This window comes from Diadema setosum, chromosome 8, assembly GCF_964275005.1.
Source record: "Diadema setosum chromosome 8, eeDiaSeto1, whole genome shotgun sequence".
Classification (NCBI taxonomy): Eukaryota; Metazoa; Echinodermata; class Echinoidea; order Diadematoida; family Diadematidae; genus Diadema; species Diadema setosum.
In genome coordinates, this window is record NC_092692.1 from 25,523,879 (window position 1) to 25,547,085 (window position 23,207).

At 39.7% G+C, this 23,207-nt stretch overlaps 1 long non-coding RNA gene across 1 annotated transcript in view; it reads left to right on the forward strand.

Moving 5' to 3' along the window:
- LOC140231751 (uncharacterized) overlaps positions 1 to 12,057 on the forward strand; it is a 34,331-nt gene extending 22,274 nt beyond the window's left edge. The window contains exons 2-3 of the long non-coding RNA XR_011901453.1: positions 10,078 to 10,188; positions 10,933 to 12,057. This is a non-coding gene — a long non-coding RNA (uncharacterized lncRNA). The remainder of the gene's footprint in view (positions 1 to 10,077; positions 10,189 to 10,932) is intronic.
- Positions 12,058 to 23,207: the final 11,150 nt, after the last annotated feature.

Sequence of the window (23,207 nt, forward strand, 5' to 3'; positions counted from 1 at the left end):
AAGCTGTGTCTCATTTCGTAGGCAAGTCTCCCAGTTCAAAGGTCACCCGCTGTGACATAGGGCAAAAGCGGTCAAGAGTCATGCCGAGGTTTCTTTTCCAGTGTAGACTTGCGGCGTGTCCGCATGTGATTATAAGAGCGGAGAGTACAAAAAATATGTACTCTTTTGAATCGTCTTGATATCTATCCTGAGAAAGAAAATTAGCGCACAACCTTATTGTGTGATATAATTATATTAACCCGTCTGGACCTCGTGTACAACACCATATCGATGATCAAATTCATTATTAGATTTCTGTTCATGAAATTGCTTCTTATTACACTAGCACTAGCTAAAGAAAAAAATTGTAAGGCTTGCGTAGACTTTTCTGAGTCTGTTTATGATATCAGATGCGAAAATGGCCAAAAGTCGAGGTCATGGAAAAGGCAAACCCTGGTGTTCAGTTACGATCACGATCACATTCCAGCAATACTTGGCGAAGATTTGTTTGAAAATGTCGGATATGTTTGTGGATTCTGGTTGAAGCGAAAGTGAATGATTGCGGATTTATAGGCCATTTATTTCTTGCAGCCATTCAAACCAACTGCACAACACGGTAATGTACAACTATCTGGTAATAATTGTTATGAAGGGTATATGATATTGAAATATTGCCGCCCAACGCATGCTAACTGACGAGCGTCTGAACTTTCGACTTAACAGAACACAAAAGTTGGAGTGCCTTGCGGGACGTTTATTCTCGCTCAATCGAGTGTCTGTGATCCGTTATGTAAAACACGAAAAAAAAAAAAACACTTCGAAATCTTTATTTCTCAGTACTAGTTGTAGCGATAGTTATGATATTAATATAGAGTAGGCCTATACTTTTTTTAGTATTCTTGAAGAATATACACAGAATAAGTACGAGTCGACATTGTAGTCATGTTGCTTAGTTACTTAATAGTCCTGTATGATTGATCAGAAAATGACCACTGTGGAATATAAAAACGACTGCAGAGTGTAAATAATGATACACATTTTTCATAGTCAATAGTCTCATGATGTCATGGCATATGTTAAATCTTCCCTTTAATATAATCCTGTTTTGACCATGGCAATGAAAAAAAGTTATGACAACTGTAATTCATCTCCCGCATTCGAAATAATTTGCATATAATTAATCAAAAGATAATTTCGTATTATGGTTAATACATCTCATATTATACTGATTTTAAGATGCAATTTTAAATAGGTTTTATACCTAAATTCACCATTCATTGTATGATATTGATTGATAATCTCGATCGAATGCATGTGTGTGTATTTTATAGCATTTTATATTGCAGTCTTCATTGTAACACTATTGTACTGAAGTGTTCACTCTATTTTCAGATCTTATAGGCATATAGTATATATATATATATATATATATATATATATATATATATATATATATATATATATATAGGTATATTATTATTATTATTTTTTTTTTGTACAGGTGATGACGATGATGATGATGATGATGAAACAGCATTTATGTATAGCGCCGTTTATCTGTAGAAACATTCAATGGCGGTATTCACACCACTTTTGCCTTACTACATCGCACCAGTTCTGCCCCGCCCCTTTCCGTAACTCGCACCTTACTACCCAGTCACAAGTCAGGTTCATAAGAGTGAAACGTTTTCGAAGAATTACTCGGTCAATATGATCACATTTCCAATCGCCCTGCAATAGCCTTACTTCAAGGTTGTCGTGTATTGTGTCACCCGTAATGATAATTATGCGTTTTGTACCTAAACTAAACGCTGTCTCTTTTTCTTAACGTTTCATCCTACGCAGGTCAATTAGCGTGATAAAAGGCTTTTCTAAATATATGGTTAACCGATACTGAAATTCCTGGCCAATTCTCATTATCGTTTTTTGACGTAGAAGAAAGAAGGCTGATGGTTTTTAAACCTAGCTAGACCTGGACCATGATTTTCCACGCGAACAGTCACATTGGAGAGACGAAATTGTAGACGGAGTCTGGGATAAGAATCGCCTAAACCGAACGCGAGCTCATTTAAGTATGCCTTGTTCGTTTGACCGCAATAACCAGACTCAGGTGATGTTTGAAGACTCACAAAGCATTCACCGCAGCACAGCGGTTCTGTCAAGTTTTGCCGACGTTTTAACCACTTCATTTGTCCCAGATTGCATTGCTCAGTGTGTCGCCACAGCTAGAGAAAGAGATAATATGTGCGATTTTAAGTTCTTGTTTTGCACAGTGTCCAGTTTGCTTTCCAATTCAACACGCTGTATTGGTATAGTTAGGTACGGTATACTTAGGGAGTGAAATTGTTTCAGTGACATATTGGTATTAAAGATAGGAGTAACTTCCTAGTCACGACAAAGTTTGATGTACCACTCCCATTCTGCCTATCAGTTGAACCATGGACCTAAACGCACACCCCCCTCCGGACCACATACCTGCTGGCAATATTCGCTTAAAAGAAAGAAACAAACAAGTAAACATATAAAAGACTCGCTTTAGAATAGTAATATAATGTTACGATGTTTTATCTCAACAATCGTGCATTGCATGTCGAGGTCATGTTAGGCTGACGTTGGTCATAAAAATTATGCTTTTGTGAAGTTATGATGACCAATATTTAAGTCATGATAGCCATCAGCGTATGCGTACAACATGATGAAATGCTTCTTCATCTTATCCGGGGACTTGCCGGCACATTTTTGTTCTCCATCGGTTGTAGCTCTCGAATGTTGCTGAAGAAGGAGAAGAAAAAAACAACAACAATTAACCCACAATGCCTATAAACCGGTGATTAAATTACGTAAATAGTTTACTCCTTGGATGCATACTCTTTGTACCATCCTTTCTTCAAACACAATCAGTCTTTTATTTTGTGTCATTATCCTTTTTGCCACAAATTTCCGCCTTCTTTCTATTTCCGATCTCTTAAATTCACAACCCGTAACTAATCTGGCTACCTTGCCTGAACATTAAGCTTGACCACATAAGCCATAAGAAACGCACAAGAACAGAAAATTATGTCTAATCGATGGAGTTTGCCGTCGATGCCTATCACCAGTGTGATTCGCACCGTTCAAATCGATATACTTGGTTTGAAGATGCGGAAAAGGAAAACCTTTATCCAGAGCTCTCGTATATGGTCGATTGTCTTTATCAGCACCTCCATCTAAAAACAATGGGTATGAACATCGCACATCAATTGATATATCTTGATGTTAAAAGAAGTGACCCCCCCCCCCCCCCACGCACTTTTTTCCGAAGGTTCTACCCTCTAAGATATTTGCTTTTCAAGCACGGCTCCAGATTTCTGTTAGCGGAAACCAGTCCCCTCCAAAAGTAGGGATTTTGGGCAGTCGGATATGCTTTTGGATTTTCGAGATCCGATTTCTCTCCGGGGATATATGTAATGTACACAAAGATACGAGATCTCAAATTCTGGTTTTAGCTGTAGTCTATTTTCTAGACATCTTCCTTTTGTTTGCAATGCTTTTATTCGTTGTCAATTTTGTTTTGTTTTGTTTTGTTGTTTTCTGTTGTTTGTTTGTTTTTTTGTTTTTTTTTTGTTTTTTTTTTGGGGGGGGGGCACTGAGGTCACAACGATGAGGTCATCACTGTATAATTTGTAGAAACGAGTTATGTAGCATGAGATCACACACCAGAAATAAATCTCTAGGAGAGCTTCCAAGACTTGATTATTGTCTAGTTAACAGAGTTCTTAGCCTAGACTGAAATGTCCCAGCTCATACAATGTAAAAATGAAAATTGAATGTGAAGTAAAAACATGACTTTGAAAGGAAAATGCACTTTTGTAAACAAAGAAACGAGAAGTCACTCGCCCAATCTTGTATTTTTATTGATCGTAGCTAATAGTTGGTTCTTTTCATGGCTTATTGAAATAATGTTTTCTTTCGTAGGACTGAAAATAGCAGATATTTATCTCTTTCCTCGTGAAGAACGAACAACATCAAGGAAACTTCTGCACTTTGGACTATATACCACTCGGTCAAGGGATGAATATTACTTTTTTGTGTGATTCCAAAACCAAACTACACACAAAGCAATCCCACGTCAAGTTTATTGATCCCATTATGAGGTAAATTACGCCCATAAATTCTCTCACAAAACCAGTGAAAAGGAAGGTCTGATGGTATCTGGTAATTGCCTTCATTTAGAAGATTATGCCTCACAAAATAACCATCTACAACACCTCTCATCATGAATCATAGAATTCATTCAATTCCAAAAAGTGCTGCTTGCGGTCCATAATTAACCCGCGTATATTCTGATATGACATTTCGCAACTTACAAGGTGTCCTCGTGTACTTTTTGTGAGAAAGAAGCGTGGTGATGTGCTACGTGCGGTGTTAGAATCGAGTTGATTCAAAGAGGTCAGTGAAATATCACCTCCAATGATTTATCATCATGTCGTCGTGTTTCAATGGAGAACACGTTGTAGCGCCTTGTCATTAGCAGCTCAAAGGACCACAATTGCACAAGTCGATATCAAAGTCATATTGTGCGCCATCAGCTTTGCAACGAACAATCGCCATAACCTACATTTCTAGCAGAAAATTAAATCCAGGTGAAGATCAGAACATGACTGACTTCCATTATTTTCTGACAATTGCGGTTCATGCTCGACTTTTGTGTCCCACTCTAACGCCCTGAAGGTAGGGAAAGAATTCCCCTCCTCTATCTCAAGCGCGCATTGTTCGTCACCATATCGTTCTTATCTGTCATATCTGCAGAGCGGCGTCGAGCAACCGATTTCTATCTTTTGTCCATTTATATTCTTTCTTTTTCTTTTTCTTTTTTGGATGCATTGGCTCTAAAATAAATGATAGGAAGCAGAATATTCACCGAATACGTCCGGAGTGGGTAAGACCAGAAGTACTTTTCATCGCTTGCCGACAAAGTATATTTAGCGTGTAATTACATTTATGTATGAATTGAGGCATGTCATTAGCAACATCACCTGAGCCGAGGGCTCAAGTGAGCTATTGCGATCACTCTTCGTCCGGCGTCCGTCGTGCGTCGTGGTGCGTCGCCCGTCTTGCGTCGTCCGTCGTGCGTAAACTTTGTACATTTTCATCTTCTCCTTGAAGACCTCATAACATTTTTTTTAAACCAAATTTGGCAGGTACTCTCTAAAAAAAAAAAAAAAAAAAAAAAAAAAAAAATCGAGTGAAAATATTCACTCTTGAAGGAGTGAATACAAAAAAGAGTGAATTTAGAGTGAAATTGGAGTGAATTTTGAGTGAAAATGTTCATTTTCACTCGTTTTAGAGTGACCTCAGGGATCACTCCAAAATCTTCGAGTGCTCATAGTGCACCATGCTCCCCCTGGGGGCCCCAGCGGGGTCCAACCACCCCCCCCCCCCACACACACACACACAACTAAGGAATCTTAAAAAAAAAAGAGCCTGAAGTTCACCTGAAGTGATAGAGACAAAGATGTAGATTAATGACTGTCTAGTGGGGTCCAGGGGTGCCCCCTTGGGACACCAGGGGAGGGAGGGGGGCGGGTCCAAATGAGGGCCTAGATTGTACATTTTCATCTTCTTCTAGAAAACAGCATGAGGGGTTTTTCACCGGATTGGCAGATACCATCCCTATATGGGAATAGGATCTCATTTTGCTCGAATGGGCACCATGCTCCCCTTGAAGGCCCCCAGGGGGCTCAAACACCAAAATTAAGGAATCCTTCAAAATCTTCTTCTCTAGAGCTAGAAGTGATGGAGCCAAGTTAATACCAGGTACTATGAGTGAGTAGGGCCGACATTGATGGCTGTAGTTTCAAGTTTGTTCATGGACTGACAAAACCCCAAATTTAGGAATCTTGACAAATATTCTTATCTCAAATTGTAATTTATAAACTACGGTAGTGCAGTGTGTCAGAGTGTAGCAGATCGGGGGATGAGCTGAAGGGGGAGGGAGGGAGACTAAGTTGAGGCCAATCTTCACATTTTCATCTTCTTCTTGAAAACGCATGGTCAGATTTTTAACCAATTTTGGCAGGATTATCGTCAGGGTTATGGAATATGAATACATGCCAGTGCAAATGGGTGCCATTCCCCCACTTGGGGGCTCCAAGGGGCACAATACCCAGGGAGGGGGAGGCAAAACCCCCAAATGTAAGAAATCTTCACGAATCTTCTGGGAACCGAAGAGATGAGCTAAGTTAGTGCTATAAGTATAAGTAAGTAGATTTGTGACTGTGTTCATGGCAGATCCACAAGGGGGGGGGGGCAATATATTTCTTCATCTTGAAAACACCTAATCAATTTGTGACTAAACCCCAGAACGTTATCACAAGGGTCACAACATCGTACAAGGACCCCAGAAACTTGAAATACTCTGAGTAAATGCAATAGTGAGTGCACTTTCATGATATTCTTTGGTACCTCCAGGGGCTAGGCGGGGATCGAATGTGTAAATGGCACCATGCCCCCATAGAAGCTCTCAAAGCTGCCCCGCCCCCAAAGTTTGCAATGTTCTCAGGCAAGAGTCTGCGATAATGCGTTGGAGGTACCAGTGAACTTGCAATACTCAGGTGAACGCGAGACCCCTGGGTCTCTTGTTCCGTCTTGGTGTGGTTTATTCGACTCGAAAGATTATGCAGGTACACTGAGAAGAACGAAAATTGTAATGTCCATACACATATCTGGAACTTCGTTTTCAAACGGAAGCAGGTGCTGAACATATGGGTATATGTAGTTATACATAACACGGTCAGTGTGGCACACTGTGTTTGTTTGGATACCTCCATGGTCCAACGTCGTGTTTTGAAACCACTAGTGACCTTACATAAGATGTGAATCAGTTATTATCTAATCATGATTTCTAAACTCATCAAATTCTTGTGATAATTGAGAGTTGATAAACAAGCGTCATTACATGTATATAGTCAATCATCTACAACCTCTATTCTTAAAAATGAATATAGAACACGATATAACTTTTGACTTTAAAGGGATAGTACAGTTTTGGTGGAGATGAGAATTGGGTTTTTAACTTTTTGCGAGATACCAAGAAAACACTTATGATATAGTACAGAACATACCATTTTAAGAGGAATTCAAAGTTTATTTGACGAAAATCGGCTTTGGAATGACTGAAACATCAAAAAACAAAGTAAAACAAAGCGATCGTAATAAAGTGTGGGTCCCACACTTTATTAGAATCGCTCTTTTTTGATATCTCAGCCATTTCAAAACCAATTTTCATCAAATAAACGTTGAATTCCTCATAAAATAATATGCTCTTTCACATTTTATAACAGATTTCTCATTATCTCACCAAAAATGTTAGAAACCTGAAATTAGGTCTCAACCATAACTGTACAATCCCTTTAATGAAGACTTTTACAAGCACAAGGAAGCGGGAAACCTTTAGATGATAATACTGATGAAAGTGAATGAAGAACGGGAAGAGGAAAAAATACGGATTAAGCGATGAAAAGGGAAATAAATCAAAATATCAATACGGTCGGGGAAGACTTACGTGACCAAAAAGTTCCTATTTGTATTCAATCTTATGATATAGATAAAGCACATCGAGGACTATCATGATTTCCTACACACATACTTTTCTATGCAATATACATCTTCCTCTGGCTAGCTCTATTTACCGCTCTCAATCTTCGCTCTGTTGTCTTACATGCGAAAATATGTGTTTCCAAATCACTATTCTAAACCATTCAAGTTTGGTGCTAGTGCTGGGTCAGTGCTATCTCAACACCAGCACATTGCAGTGAGTTTGCTCAGTCGGTAGCGCGTCTGCCTCACGATCCAAAGGACCCCGGTTCGATTCCCGGGTCCCACTGAGGAATGTTTTGTGTAATCACACCGTCCCCTCTAGCAATAGGCAAAACACTCTGTCCCTCGGATATGACATAAAATGGAAATCCCTTGTGTGAGAGAGTCACAACTCCTGCACGTATAAGAGCCCGCTTCATTAATTCATCGCAACGAGCAGGATGTTAGCCGGTGAAGTGGTCCCCCTTAGTATATCCATCTGGACCCCTTGGAAGACCAGCTGTTGCAGCTGAATATGGGCTATCCAGCCATCTTCTCAGATGACAAGGAAACGAACAAACAAACAAGCAGTGGTAATCACGAAATTGAAAAATCAGACGTGTAAGCAAATTGAACCCAGGAAGGTATAGTTCCTGTATAGCTATTGGGCCCGGTGCTAATTATCGTCTGTTGAGTACAATCTTGTTGGCGATTTACTTGCTTTTTCCTATAAATTGTCTAATACCAGCCCCTATAGGGATTATCAAATTTGCCATTTAAAGTTTGTTACCAGATAATAAAATTAAAAATGTATGTGCGAGACCCACATTCACGTCCATGGATGCACGTCGTCCCACTCACATCAAGTACAATAGTCTATAATAATGTATAAGTCATCCGTGTATTAAAAGTACACGAACACTCTAAACATGGCTGCATAAATCTATGCCTTGGAGCAAAATCAAGATCGTTGTACTTTGCGGATTAAGAAATGTGTGCCATTTTAATTCTTCTTCTGCATCACTTGTCTTTTACAAAGCATTCAAGGTTGCATCTTTTCAGGTTTCACTTGAACCAAGTGCAATCACTTTTTCCATTGTGCCATTCCTGCGGGACTTCGCAATGGGGTCGATAATTATATGATCGGTATCGCTTGCGTTTATGATCTGAACGTCGGTGATGGAGCTCGATCTATAAAGACAGCTTATCAGCCATTTCTGTGCCAGGGACTTTGGTCAGTGTGTAAAATGTTATAGCTTTTTCTGTGCCAATTGGCACTCAAAGCACACACAGGGTTAAGAGACAACACGAGCGCCAGCACTCCCATCGAACTTGAAATTACCCAATGTGAACTGTCTCGCCATATAATTATGCATATCGTATTACACAACGATGTCTTTTCACCTTTGACCGTTTTCAGCTTTGTATCCACCTATTTTCAATGATTGTGGGCGGACAGAGGAACGGGTTAAGGGGGGGGGGGATGATTGGGTTATGGTGCATGACTTGAACCATATAGAATCCTTGACTTTATAATGTCCCCAGAGTGTTAATCTGTATTCGGGCAAATGTTGACCTTGGAAAAGTACACCATCGTATCGGATGTAACCTGGGGCTTGGATTATCCTTTCAAAGATTGAAAACCTCAAAATATGAAGAAGTTTTACTAGGTCCGAGACAGCATTTATCGACATTGACATGATTATCATTGCAGTACATTAATGTACATTGACTCAAGGATTATAGTTTTTGTTATAATTCCGTCACGAATGGATTTGTGATCATAAGTTTTGTTTATTCGAATAAACCGTCTTCCGGGCAGGCAAGTAATCCGCTGTGTTGGGTATCAACGGCGCGTGATGTGAACCATTGGTGCCATTTCAGTTTCTCCTCATAATAATCCATATAAGAATTGCTTATAAATCGCACTCCTTTTCATTGTTAAGGAATTCCTTCATCGTTGTGTGGGCACTTACTTTGTATTGCAGCAATAAAATGTGAAATATATTCCTTGAAGTATTGGGTAAGGGCCTATTTTCCTCTCTTATCAGTTTGTAACGATGTACGTACATTTCCAAAGTTTCCCCAGCACCATCACACTAGTATTGTCTATCTTTTGGAGTAAAACAATATGCACAAATTGCGGTACACGGTTTGATATGAAGAACGTCTGGTGTCGCCTACAATTCAATTTCGGAATAGTATGGCATCTTCTGTGAAATTCAGGGATTGGAATATGTATGACTTCGAACAACATTTTTACATAGGATGTGCATGTAACTTAATTGATCAGCAGTGCAAAAGATGAATGAAATGACCTGGAGCTCCTTGACACTGTCCAAAGTCTTCCTAGTTATCTCTCTCTTGTTTCCTAAAAGAAATCAAAGCTATGGCAGATAGCTAAAGTATTATATCAGAGGGACTTGTGATACATCGTGGAAAGCAATAACAGTTGTCTTGTATAAATATTTAAAGCCTAACTTTTGTACAATGACATTATGCTTCCTTCTTACTGTTTTTTCTTTTTCACTTATCATGCAGATTTCACCACAGACTTCATCACGAGTATCATGGCAGGCAATATCTGATCGGATGGGCTGCTCAACTATAGGCTACTGCTTCCAACGGAGCCCTTCTTCACGTGAACATGAGGTGAAATTTTGAAAGCAAGAAGAAATAGAGAAAGACGCCATGGGGGGTAGGCGATGATATGTGACTGGCTATCACGTGTAAAAAGTTCCGTTGTAGCCACACTGATCTGTATTGTCGTCAGATGTTGATATCAGAGAGCATAACAGAACTTGATTTAATTGCCTGGGAGGACGTGTACCTGTGTATGTAAATTTGTTGCCGTTATATATGCATGGTTTGTCAAATCTCAGAACTTGATAAAGATATCTGTGTGAAAGGACGCCAACTCGGCACACGGGAGCCACTGACGGAATGATTATCCACATATCGTAGTTCATATCGATGTCGGGGTAACCATAGTGACGCATATAAACACGCAATACCCTGCGAGGATATTTCGGCGAGTGGTTTCGCACACTCTGCAAACAATTACTTAATGCCTCCAGGGTTGTCCAAATAGAAATGATGTTATTATGAAACGATCAAGTTTGCTTTTTCTACCGTGAATGCCGTGTTTATCTTCAGACTAACTCATCGGAAAGGAGAAGGGATAGATGAGCTCGCTTTTTTGATTTCCAAGAAGAGGCAGACAATATTGAACAAGATGATTAACAGTTGCATAATGCAACCGCTGCTGTCTAGCCAACCAAGCTGCTGTTCTCGATCTGACCCCGTCAACAAAATGACTGTCAATTTGTTCCGACGGCAGGTTATTACAACAAACAAGTGACCATGAAATGAATGCCCGATTTGTTCCACATCCAGGAAATCTTGAGGGATGGCTAGGAAGCGAGGACCCCACCTTTGGGAGAGGTTCTCAGGAGTCTTGGTGGAAGTAACCCGTGATGGTGAGGGCGATAAGGTAGGCTTGGTCGAAATTGAGTTGACCACGAGTCATTGGGACAGCACGAAGCGCCGAAACCTACGCCGACGGGCCCCCATGGGGAGTGCTTCACAGCCCTGTGGGGAGGTTCAAGAGGAGTGCCTCCGCAAATCAACGTAGTCTGCGGATTCTACGCTGGAAAATCTCTGGATAAATAAAATAAGCGCGAAACTATTTCTGATTAACGTCGGTTACAGATATTACTTTGGATTCACCTGATGACAAGGAGTGGCAAAGCTTCGATGCCCACAACGAATCACATTATCCTATAATCTGCCCCATGATGGTCCGGTCAGGCAACCAGATGGGTGTCGGGATTATGGGCAAAAGACGTCTTGGACAGGTGGGCGGTCTCGCCTTCAGAGACTACCGTCTTCCACGATTGGGAGGAGGAGGGGAAAAAAGGCGTACGTTATTGCATATTTGTCATCATATCTTTATGACAGCCTATGTTTGGATGACTGCTAATGTATGAGTAATTTGTCCCGTCTCCCCGATCTGTCATAAAACACACGCCTTCCCAGTGCCTTCCCCCGCCCTGTGATCCATGGCGCTTTGGCGGGTTCCTGACAGGCGTCTTACTCGGGGCTGAACTTTGACACATAAATCGAGACTCAGTGGAAACGGCCTGGCTTGTAACCCGCGGGGTAGAAAGTTAATACGTTAAGCTCCAATTCTAGAGCCTCGGATGTAAGACCACTCGACCGATCAAACGTCAAGTTTGATTCCCCCAACATGCCCAATAGAGTTGGCATGTACATGTATCATAATGATGCCCATGTAACTTTGAAAGCTGTCGAAGACTTCTCCTTGCTCAGTTGCTCTGTTAGATAAATTTGATTATGTTGACATCTTCGACAACGATAATGATACTGATATTGATCGAAATATACCATCGTGGTAATCATTGTGATGACGAGTGCAACGAAATTTGGTGTACACTTTGCGTAATTTTGCCAACAAAGTGATGTATCCACGTTCATACGATGATCTGTTTAAACGTGAAATAAAGTATATATAACAGTATATAACAGTCACAATTTGGGTGTGCTTAGCCTCCTACCTATGCTGTTGTCTCGTTACGACTTTAGCAATCAAAGGAGAGAGTATGGAGCGCAAATGTTATCAGACACAAGTTAAAAAATGATGATGTAATGATGACAATGTAATGATTGCTCTACTGATGATAAAGTATGAAATGATGTATTTTCCTTCCAGAAGGATATTTGAAGAATTTGTCAAGGATAATGACATTTAGGAGGACTATGAAGACACAATGGCAACACATCAATTCTATTCATGACATGGTGTTGTAACGAGTTGCATAATAATGACCTTGATTTCACGGCACGGACATGAGAAATTAGGAAGTCGACAGATGATGGTGATGATCTTGAGTCGTCATTACTGTGGCCACATTACAACAGTAGCTACAACAGTTTTACATGATACAGGTTGACGTATTTTGAAATCGCCGGTCTATAGCAGAGAGATAGTCCTTCATGTTGACGATTGGAACGATTGAGGGATTGAATAGTGATTGTTTATGAGAAGGAGCCTGGAGGCAATACGTGTGGAAAAGAAGTAACGTCAATATTTTGAATAGAATTGAGTTGAATATTGAATTGAACTGAATTAAATAGAAATTATGGTGATGGTAGTTGTGGGGAGCAGCCCTCGAGACAAGAAAAAGTTATATCAATGTAGATTATGAAATGTAGAGTAATTTACGAATGATTTTAACAGAGCGCAAGTGTTTCGCGACATCACCATGGCACCACGTTTTCATCAGCATGGTGTCTTAATAGCCCTGACGAGACACTACTTCTGCCAAATCTAGCAAGTGCGATCACGTCAACAGTCACGTTTCGATAGGAAAAATGACCTTGTTCCTTTCAACAAACATTTTTAAAGCAATTAAACTGCTGTCTGCGAACTCTAGGGATTCGTTGGTGACATGGATGTTGAGTTTAGATATAAGGAGTTCATGGCATTTCGCCTTCAGGATTTGTTTTTGTTTGTTTGTTTGTATGTTTCAAATATGGCATCTTGACATTTCACTTCGGGCAGTTGGTCCGCATGTATTTTGCTCAATAGTCAGGACAGTGTCCACTGCTTTCTGACCATTACATCATTTTAGTAAAACAGTAAACAACCTACGTGTATATGCACACAATGTCAATGACATGTAGAAATACTGATCCTCATAGGATTAAACATTACTTTTGCCATACGGCTTTAATGAGAAAATACGACTGTGCCCTCTCTAGTATGACATGGAAATCTTTACAGAGATATCAATTCTATGCCACAGCTGGTATTAGAACGAGTGGAAACTTGGTGTAAATAATGACGTAGAATTTTGTACATGTATAAATTTTTTATTTCTTTGTCTTAAGTTTTATATATATAGATGTAGATTTCAAGGTTCAACTTTGAATTTTGATGCATTTATGGCTTTAGTAAAGTATAAACAGAAAACTGAATATGCTATATCACAAAAGAAAGGTAAATTACAATGTCATTTGAGGAAGTGATCCATGCTTTTGTAATGGTTGATCCTCTATTTTCATATATCTCATAGACATCCATCTTCTTGTGTTATTCCATTATGACAGATAGTTTAATGTGACTTGTTTACTGAACCCTTTTTAATGCTGTAGGCTGGACATTTGTACATTGTTTATATTGTGTGTTTTGTTTGTTTTATGGTTGCATAAAAAATAAAAAGAGAAAAAAAGTAAAAAAACAACAAAAGAACGAGTGGAAACTGTGTCCATATTCAGTGTGAATGATGAGTTTGTGCAGTAGACGATAACTTAACGGTACAACGTATAGGCAGTGAAATTGATTCTGTTTCCGACGAATAATGTAAGTTGAACTAATCCCTCGCATGCCCAGAAATGACTTGCTAAGAGTGGATGCAGGAGCTGCACAGGCGCCTTGAGAAATAAAGCAGGTGGGGTGGGGGCAAACCTTACACGGTCTTACCTCTTGGTCTATGGGTCAAGACTCGGAGCGAGACACCAGCCACATTGACTTGCAGAGGAATGCGTGTTCTCTATTTTCATCCTTACTCGACGATCAGTTCCAACATTCGTTCTAAGGCCTGCCAGGTCTTTAGTGTCCAGAGTATCATCGTAGATGGACAATAAATAGTTGATCTTTGTTTCATGATACATGTCTTAAAGGGTGTGTACAGTTCTGGTCGAGGTGAAGATTTAGCTTTTAACATTTTGTGAGATATTCAGAAATCACTCTATGAGATGTCAAAGAGCATGCAGTTCTAAGGGGTATCAAAAGTTTATTCGATGAAAATCGGTTTTGAAATGGCTGAGATATCCAAAAACAAGGTGAAACAAAGAGATACTAATAAAGTTGGGGCATGTCGCCTTTTATTATTAGCACTTTTTTGGATATCTCAGCCATTTGAAAACCAATTTTCATCAAATAAACGTTGAATCCTTCTTAAAATTACATACTCTTTCAGATTTCATAGAAGGCTTTTCATTATCTCACTTAGGAATGTTCAAAACATGAATCCCCACCTCAACCAGTACTGTACAGTCCCTTTAAACTTATCGAAATGCTCTCTTTATACGACAAGTAGATAAAAACGCAGTTGTCACTCTCGTTTATAGATGATAATATAATAGGAGTTGACCACCCCAATATCAAGTGAGACTAACTGATCTTTTATCTCCTCCTCCTCTTCTTCTTCCTCCTCCTCCTCCCCCTCTCCTCTTATTTTTCTTTCTACCCCCCCCCCCCCCTCTTATTTCTCTCTCTTCCTCCTCATCATTCTCTACTCCTCGATCGTACAACCTCTCCCGGTCAACCTCTCGGGCATTCGTTAATGATGTACTGACATACATATTCCACGAAGCCAGCTTTATCCAAGTCAGCTCTCCAAAGACACATTAATCCGGTCGGAGCCTGTGTTGTGGCAAGAACAATATCCCAGCAACTTATCATAAATCTTTTTCTAAACGTTCATATTCTATCTCAGCTCTTCAACCACGTAGCTTTTCTCTCTTTTGCCCACGCTTTTCAACGATTTACACCTTTAGATTGTATCCGACTAAGCCTGGATTTAGTTCAAAATATTTGTGCAGGTTTCGTTGAACCGGGACCTCGGGTCTTTATCCCGCCGGAGTCATGGGCGCGGACACGAGGGTCCTGCGGTTGTAATTTCCTCTATTGTTTCATATCATACGACTTCAACTAACCGTTCTAATTTCGCTCACATGTAAAACAGATGTACGATAGCAGCGGAATCTGTTATCAAGCGTGCATGAAATTGATATTTGTTTTTCCATATCACGGATCAAATTGGGAATGATTGAGTGATTGTCTTGATGGATGTGTCAATATTTTGCCCTGCAAGCTTATTTCCCTTTGTGCTTGGCTAGACGTGGATTACAACGATCTGACCATGTAAATACCTTTCTGTATGAAGAGAATGACAATATTGGGTCAAACGTTTCCCGATTTCTCCACAACCAAACGAGACTTGTTAATCGCAACCTGATAAAAATGCAAATTACCACATGTATCTACAGATTTTGTGAAAGCAGATGTAGGACATATTTGAGGATGGAATCATGAGGATAGAGCCCCGATGAGGATAGAACAGATTCGTCGAATAGTCGGGAGGGGAGGGGTGTGGTTTAGCAATGGTCCTTTAAGAAAACTAGCATAAGGCGGCTGGATGAATCATCAGCAAGACACTGCTATTAAATCTTTCTTTGTTCTTGTAATTATGCTACTTAACACTGACACTGAAATTGTTGCATATTACAGAGATTGACAGATGAAGAAGATATGTATAGTTGTTACTCTTTTTAGCAATTATTCCCAAAGTAACTTAGGACCAGTGAAGATGGCGATAATGAATGAGAGTGTCTTCTGTGAGAATGCCTATGACGAGACTCATGCTATTGACGATGGTGACAATTGGCGACGACAATTATAACAGCGAAGCTCTTCTATGACGCAGTGGTGATGACATGCCCAGTGCGGATGGAACAGTCAGAAAGAGAGTTCGAGTAAAAGTTGTTTGTTTGTTTTTGTTTTTACTAATTGACAACGCACTTACTAGTATGATTTCATGATCTTTGATTTCGCGCATTTCGTGCGCGATGAAAGCTTGACAACCAGGGGCGTCGACGCCGCTGAATACGAGGGAGCTCGTGCATTTTAAAATCTAAATGAAAATATCTCGTAAACATATTTTTGACGGAATTTGGGGAACTGTCAATCCATAAGTGTTGCATGATAAATCTTCAATGGGAAACGGGGGATAAACTGAGGGGAGATATCCCCTCACACACGAAGGAACCTTTGCATTTCTGGAACTGAATTAGCAGATCTGGTGCACACTTTTGATGCAATATTCGGAAATCTTTCAAACTAAAAGTGTACTAAGTCTGTGGGAAAGTTGGACAGAACGGGGGAGGTATGTGGGATACGGAGATTTTGCATTGTCAGAACTGAAATTCAACAATTTGGTCCACACTTTGGGCGAAATGTAAGGACAGGGTTTTTTAACAAGAAAATGTTCCATATCTCGGGACTTATGGGGGGGGGGGGCAAAATGATATGTTTGCCCCTCCCCCCATATTTTCACTGGGGAGAAACTGCCCCCACCCCCCCCCCTTCAACGCCCCTTGACTGACATTATATCAAGGTCTGTTCCTAGGACATCATCTGACATAGATGGCACACTGTTTACTAACTGCGCCCACCAATGTTCACCGAGATATCGCGTGGTTCTGATTCCGTTTTGATGGATTTTACGTCTTCTTGCGCGCATGCGCGATTAGTAGAAGACGACGAAGTTCTGCCCTGGGTTCACCGAGATATCGCGTGGTTCTGATTCCGTTTTGATGGATTTTACGTCTTCTTGCGCGCATGCGCGATTAGTAGAAGACGACGAAGTTCTGCCCTGGGTTTCCGGTGATACCGGATACCGGTATCTCTCAAATGCCATCTAGTACTTGCATTTACTTCTGTAGTTAAATAAATTATGTGTAAAAATTGTGCGGTATGAAAAAAAAAAAATGATGTGTAGGACAGTGTTTGAAAAAGGAAAGTAGAAGTACTGCGGCCCGGGTTTAAAGTGGAAATTCAAAGAAAATTCCGACTTTGCGCAAATTGTATGCTGTGTTTATGCCAGAAATGACAAAACGTAAGGGGAAAAAAGTTACACCTTTGAATCTGTCCATTGTCTATAGAGCACAGTCTGCGTTTGCTGGCTTAGTCCATTCAGTGACGTCACAAATATCGACGTGTTCGGCGAGTTTCGGTAGGTTTTTGAAACAGAAAGGATAATGGTATTCTTCTCGCTTTATGTTGCGTAAATCTTTTCTGTGAGGTCGGGAATCGTAATAACTTGGCCTGGCTTAAACTCTGTTTGCAATTTCTTCTTTGAATGTACACTTTAAAGAGCGATGTGTGCATGTAAAATGCAATCGTTCAGCATACAGGTAGATCCATGTTATGCATTTATTGTACATGTACACTTTTATTCCAACTTGAAGACATTTTCGCCGAATAAATCGGGCAAATTGAAGATAAATTCATGTATTAACATCGGGGTTTACTATGATACCCAAACTAAAACTACAACTATCTTAAACATCGCGATGGCAACTGGTTTGCGTATTACAGCAAATCACTTCACGATGCACTGCGATGTCTCTGTTTGATACTGCTCGAATCGTGCTTCCAAATGAGTCCGACGAATCAGGAACAAGTTCGAGGATTCGCTGACCTGGAAATAGAATGTTTTGGCAGACATGAAGCAGAGAGCAAGTGGTTTTGGCAGGTATCTCAAAGATATTCTTGTTGGTTCGTTTGTATTTTGTCTGTGTGTCTGTTATACACTTATGTCACATCTGAGACTTTGTATCTGCGTGCATTAAGCTTTTCGATAAGGAGAATGTGTATTGTAAGTCAAATAGTGTCAACGCATGCTTCTTCTCTGCAAGTGGTTTCATTCAGAAACTCTTTCTTTAGCGTAGGTAGAACAAATATAGAAAGCGTAGTCGGAAATATGTTTGGGAACGCTACGATGAATATGCCTGAAGTCGTTGTAGTATCTCGAACTCTGGTATCTTCAAGTTCAGCTCCTTGCTGCCGACCGGAACCAGAACTTTCGTTTTCCTCCAGCACAGCGGGATGCTGGTTGTCACGAATTTGAGAACACCATAGCATTGGCACAACTTTCCCACCTAATTTCTGGCGAGGTGATCAGAATGACTTTGATGGATTCGTCCAACGATTCTCGGGTTTTAGGCGCTTCCGAAATGGCCAACGGGATCGGATGGAGAAAAGGAAGAGTGAAGGGCTGAGAGGTGGGAGGGAAAAGGCAAGGAGAGAAGTGAGAGAGGGGGCAGGACAAAGGGCGTGAAAATCATAATTTTCAATTTCCCTCTTGTGGTTTGTGTTTTATTTTCACGGTGTCCCCGCTCGGAAATTGGCTGTCGACTTTCTGTCAGTGTCGAACACACTCAGGTGCGCCTCATTAGCTAAAGTTAGTGCCTGGGCGTGGATGAGACACAGGGCCCCGTGGTGCAGGTTCAGCGGTTCGACTGTTGCATGGATTCTAGGTTCAATTGCTTCATCTATATTTTGATGCACAAAACTATTGTTTTATGGATAAAGACCTGAAAAATTATATGTCTCGCACAATCGTTCATCTTTTATTGTCGTATACAGGTCATGATGTCTTCTTGTTTTTATTGGATAGCTGAGAGATTTGTAGGTTTTAGCACAATTAAGCTTTCCTGTCATGTAATCATTATTCATTGGTCATTATCTGCTCCTTATGAATGATTATTTGGCTTTATTTCATATCTTACCTGCTTAGAAAAGCTAAATATTGTAAATTTGAAGCGGTCGAGAGAGATGCAAGGAATGATTCCTTTAAATGAGAAGCGCAGGAGCAGGGCGTGGTCTAAACAAGTACGTATTTACAAGTGCATTCTTGTGAACCACCATGAAAATCATTCAGCAGTTTGATGCTTTTGGGATGAAGGAAGTTTTACCGAAATATGACATATGGAACTTCCAGTAATCCCTGTGTCTCGATAGGCCTTTACAAACTGTTTTACTCCCCTGTGTGTCCGAGTGTTATTTGTATCTGAAGTGAAAGTGAAAGTGGCGCTGTCACTGGTGGTGAAAATTTCCATCATGGTTATCATAGAAATTACTTCCCTGTGACCATGTAAACGGCGATATTAGTCAAGGAGAAGATACTACAGTCTTCAAAAGATATCTATATTAAATGAGTTAGTCAAATACCGATTAGTGATTGGCTAAACACAGTCACGTGATGGAGGCACATTGGTTTTGTTCGCCCATGAGCAGAACATTTTTGTAATGTTCTCCCATGGGAAAACATTTTCACGTAACAAATGACAAACGATACCAAACGATTGAACGATCATATTTTCGATAGGATAAATCGATAGGATAAATTTGCCTGACCCATGACTAACCCATATAATATAACAGATGATGACTTTTGTTGTCGGGAACATGTACCAAACGTTCCACCCTCAAGGTTTGAAGTGCTATTTCGGGAGGCTATAAGTCCCTCGACTTCGTCACTTCCCTCAACAGCATTTCAAACCCTTCGGGTGGAACATTCGGTATGTTCCCTCCCCCGCCAGTCATCATCTATATAATGTAGAATGCAAATGATTTATAGCTGAGTGAAATCATCGCCAAGAATATTTGGTGATTTTTTTTTTAATGGCTAAACTAGAGGGGTTCTCATTTCTTCATATAGGCCCTAATTTGCATTATATGTAATTATAACGACACGACATCATTTTTTTTAAAAGGAGGTATATGTTGTTTTAAGGTTGATAACTTCACCGAACATTCTCCTGTTGTGATAACTGACTGCATGTACTGTCTGCTCTATTTCAAGATGATCCTTCTACTGATTTATGGTGCCCTGGTAATGATATCAATGATGATGATGATTATAGTGCAATGACGGTAATGAAAATGATAACGATGATAATGATGATGGTATAAAAACTCTACTATTATTGATGAAAAGTACCGACTTTATTAAAGTTACAATATTTATGTTTTTTGTTTATCCGAGATAACAAAGCCATCAATTATTGCAGTTTTAGCATTTTAGTCGTCCTTGAACTAACTTCGAATGGATTTGATGATAAAGCAGCTCACTATGTCCATACATATTCCAAATTATTTTGAAAAACAAACAAAAGGGTAATTGTCTTGTAGCACTTGGGGGTTCAACGTTATTTATATGCATCCGTCATAACTCTTTCATGAAAAGGTGTGAAAAAGGGCAACATAATGCCCCCGTCAGTAACATTTGTAATGCGTGAACTAAAGTACTGCATGAACAAGGAATGTGGAATTTACTTCGCAGTCCATTTCAATCATATCAGTCTGATCTCATTTTAATCATATGATGATGAAACCTTCATAAGCTGACAGGAACTACACCAAAACAGGAAAAATTATAAAACGGTTTTTCTTTCAGTCAACACCTTCGTAAAATGGCAAGACAAGTGAAACGTAATGTGTGTCCCGTTTGTCCTACTTTTCGTTCTCGTCATCAAAAATGCATATAGTGAATTTCAAAGGACGAATTTTGGGGTTTGTTTGTTTGTTTGTTTTGTGTGTGTGTGTGTGTGTGTGTGTGTGTGTGTTTTTTTTTTGGGGGGGGAGGATCAGAAAGTGCATTTTCACCCCTTTTATAATTGTATCAAAGAAGTTATCATTATTTGTTCACGAGGATGATTGTAAAACCACATTGAATTCAAGTACACAGTTTTCAGAGTCAATCAGTAACTTCAAAATTTTCGTGAAAAATTAAGAAAATAATCTTGGGTAAGTCCCGATTTTGTATAAAGGTCGATGTGTGCAGCGAGATGTTTTCTTTGATTGCATGTTTAGCTTCCTTCCTACTCTGTTTGTCCATCTGCTTGTTTTTTGTTCTTGTTTTGTTTGTGTGTTTGTGTGTGTGTGTGTGTGTGTGTGTGTGTGTGTGTGTATGTGTGTGTGTGTGTGTGTGTTTTGGCAGATTTTGAGGATTGCTCTTCAATCTGCTTGTCAAGATGGTAAATCAGACTTGGCACATGCCCAATATAGCCACAGGTTATCTAATTTCTCTTCAGATAACTTTCGGACACCAAAAATGCAACTGCAGTAAACACAGATTCTATCTCACTCTAAACATGGAAACACATGTACTGTATAGTAGCTCCATGCTCTAAACATGCAAATTGAAGTCTTCACAGAAATCTCGATCACGAATGGCACGAGAACCATACGTCAAATTTTAACTCGTTGAAGGCGGGCAGTAATTATTTTCCTACAACACGCTCTTTCCCATATAGCTACACCTGCCCAAGTATGCTCTGGACTAGACTTCAACGGATTAAAACAGAATGGTAGAATTTGGATCATCACGAACCAGAAGGACATATAAAAGGAACGTTACAGAATTTTAGTTCATATCATTATTCACTCGATACCTGATATTCAAATTCGATGCGATGATGACGTGGTTGCCACCAATGTCACTGTTAAAAATATGTAAAGGTATACATTTCTATAGTTTTCTTGTCTTGTGTATACAATACTGTAATTTTCTTATTTTGTATTCGATTTTGATAAAACTTCTACCATACTCATTGTTTGATTTACTGTATGTGTCAGTATTGATTCAACATTTCTCTTTCTGGTGTCTTTTCTATCTATTTGACCTAGAAACAGCTGTTGATATGTCTTCGATTCTTTAAGATGCCTTAGCCATTCAGGATCACGCACTGGCGGAGTGATTGTGAGAATTATCATCGAATCTTATATAGAACAATCTTCAAGAAGAAATTGCAGCACAAGCAAACTATCAGATGAAATTAAGCAATATCGGACAAACAGGTTTGAGATAATGACATTTTAAATGTCGGTGTAGCTTCTTTCTTGTTCTTTTTCTTTTCAAAGGCCCCCTCGATGTCGTTAGCGCCGAGCGGAGCGCGCTGATAGGCGAACACGTCTGCGCGAGGCCTCTGTCTTGGACATGCAACAAGTAGTCTATTTGTGTGACCCTCTGAACGCCGTAATGTCGGTGGGACCTACAGTCTGTCATAAAGATTACCTAAAATAAAAGTATAACGTCAGACTCACTTGTTTCGAGTTTGAAGGTGATAAACAATATATTGTCATAAAAGACATTTTTCTTCATAACTATGCTCAAGACTTTCAAAGTTGTTGGCATTGTAAATTGACATACAAAAGAAAATTATAACTTTTTGAGCCACCTAGCTCGTCTCGACTGAGACATCATATCTTAGTCACAATCCATGTTCTTTGTTGAACGATTAATTCCGCCATTGTCAAAGAAGGCATCACAATTAGTAAAATTTATAGGTATTTACACTTAAGTGAGGTCATGGACATGTGTTAGCCTATCTCTAGAACATATTCTACTCACCTGATCTGACTTCAACATTTTTATTCACATGAGGACTTGCTCCTTGAAATTTAAAGCCATCCGTACTTTTACTCAACTTATATTTGTCCATTTTTTTTTTAATCTTGGTTTGTTTTCTCAATATAGGTGAACGTATTATAAACTCATGGACCATGAGAGTTTGAAGTATGAATCCTACACCTGCGATGGTGGAGAGACCCCCTATGCAGTAACTGTGTGTGAATCCATTCTGTGATTCAGACCACTTTAGACGGAAAGAGGAAATGAAAGTTATCGCGTTAATGGACAATTGATGCAGCAGGAGCTGCGCTGTCAGTTTGATCAAAACAAGTCATTTGATAAAAGACTCTTCGCATCATGCAGTGCGCCATCCCTTCCATGGCTAATGGAATCGCAATGCGACTGGAGTAATTTAGTAACGACTGGTGATTACCAATCTACTTCCAATGACATTGCTCACTCACTCTCTCTCTCTCTTCCAAGCTGCAAATGAAATGTACAGTTGTACTCATCGACAGTTATGTCTGTGACTAATGTCCGATCATCTTGAGTCCGAAGCTTACAGATAATTATGCAAAACTGTACTCGTTACAAAGTAGATTGGCAGTGGTTTGGTATCATCAATATGAATGTTTTAGATAAATTGAATAATTTCATTCTTAGTTT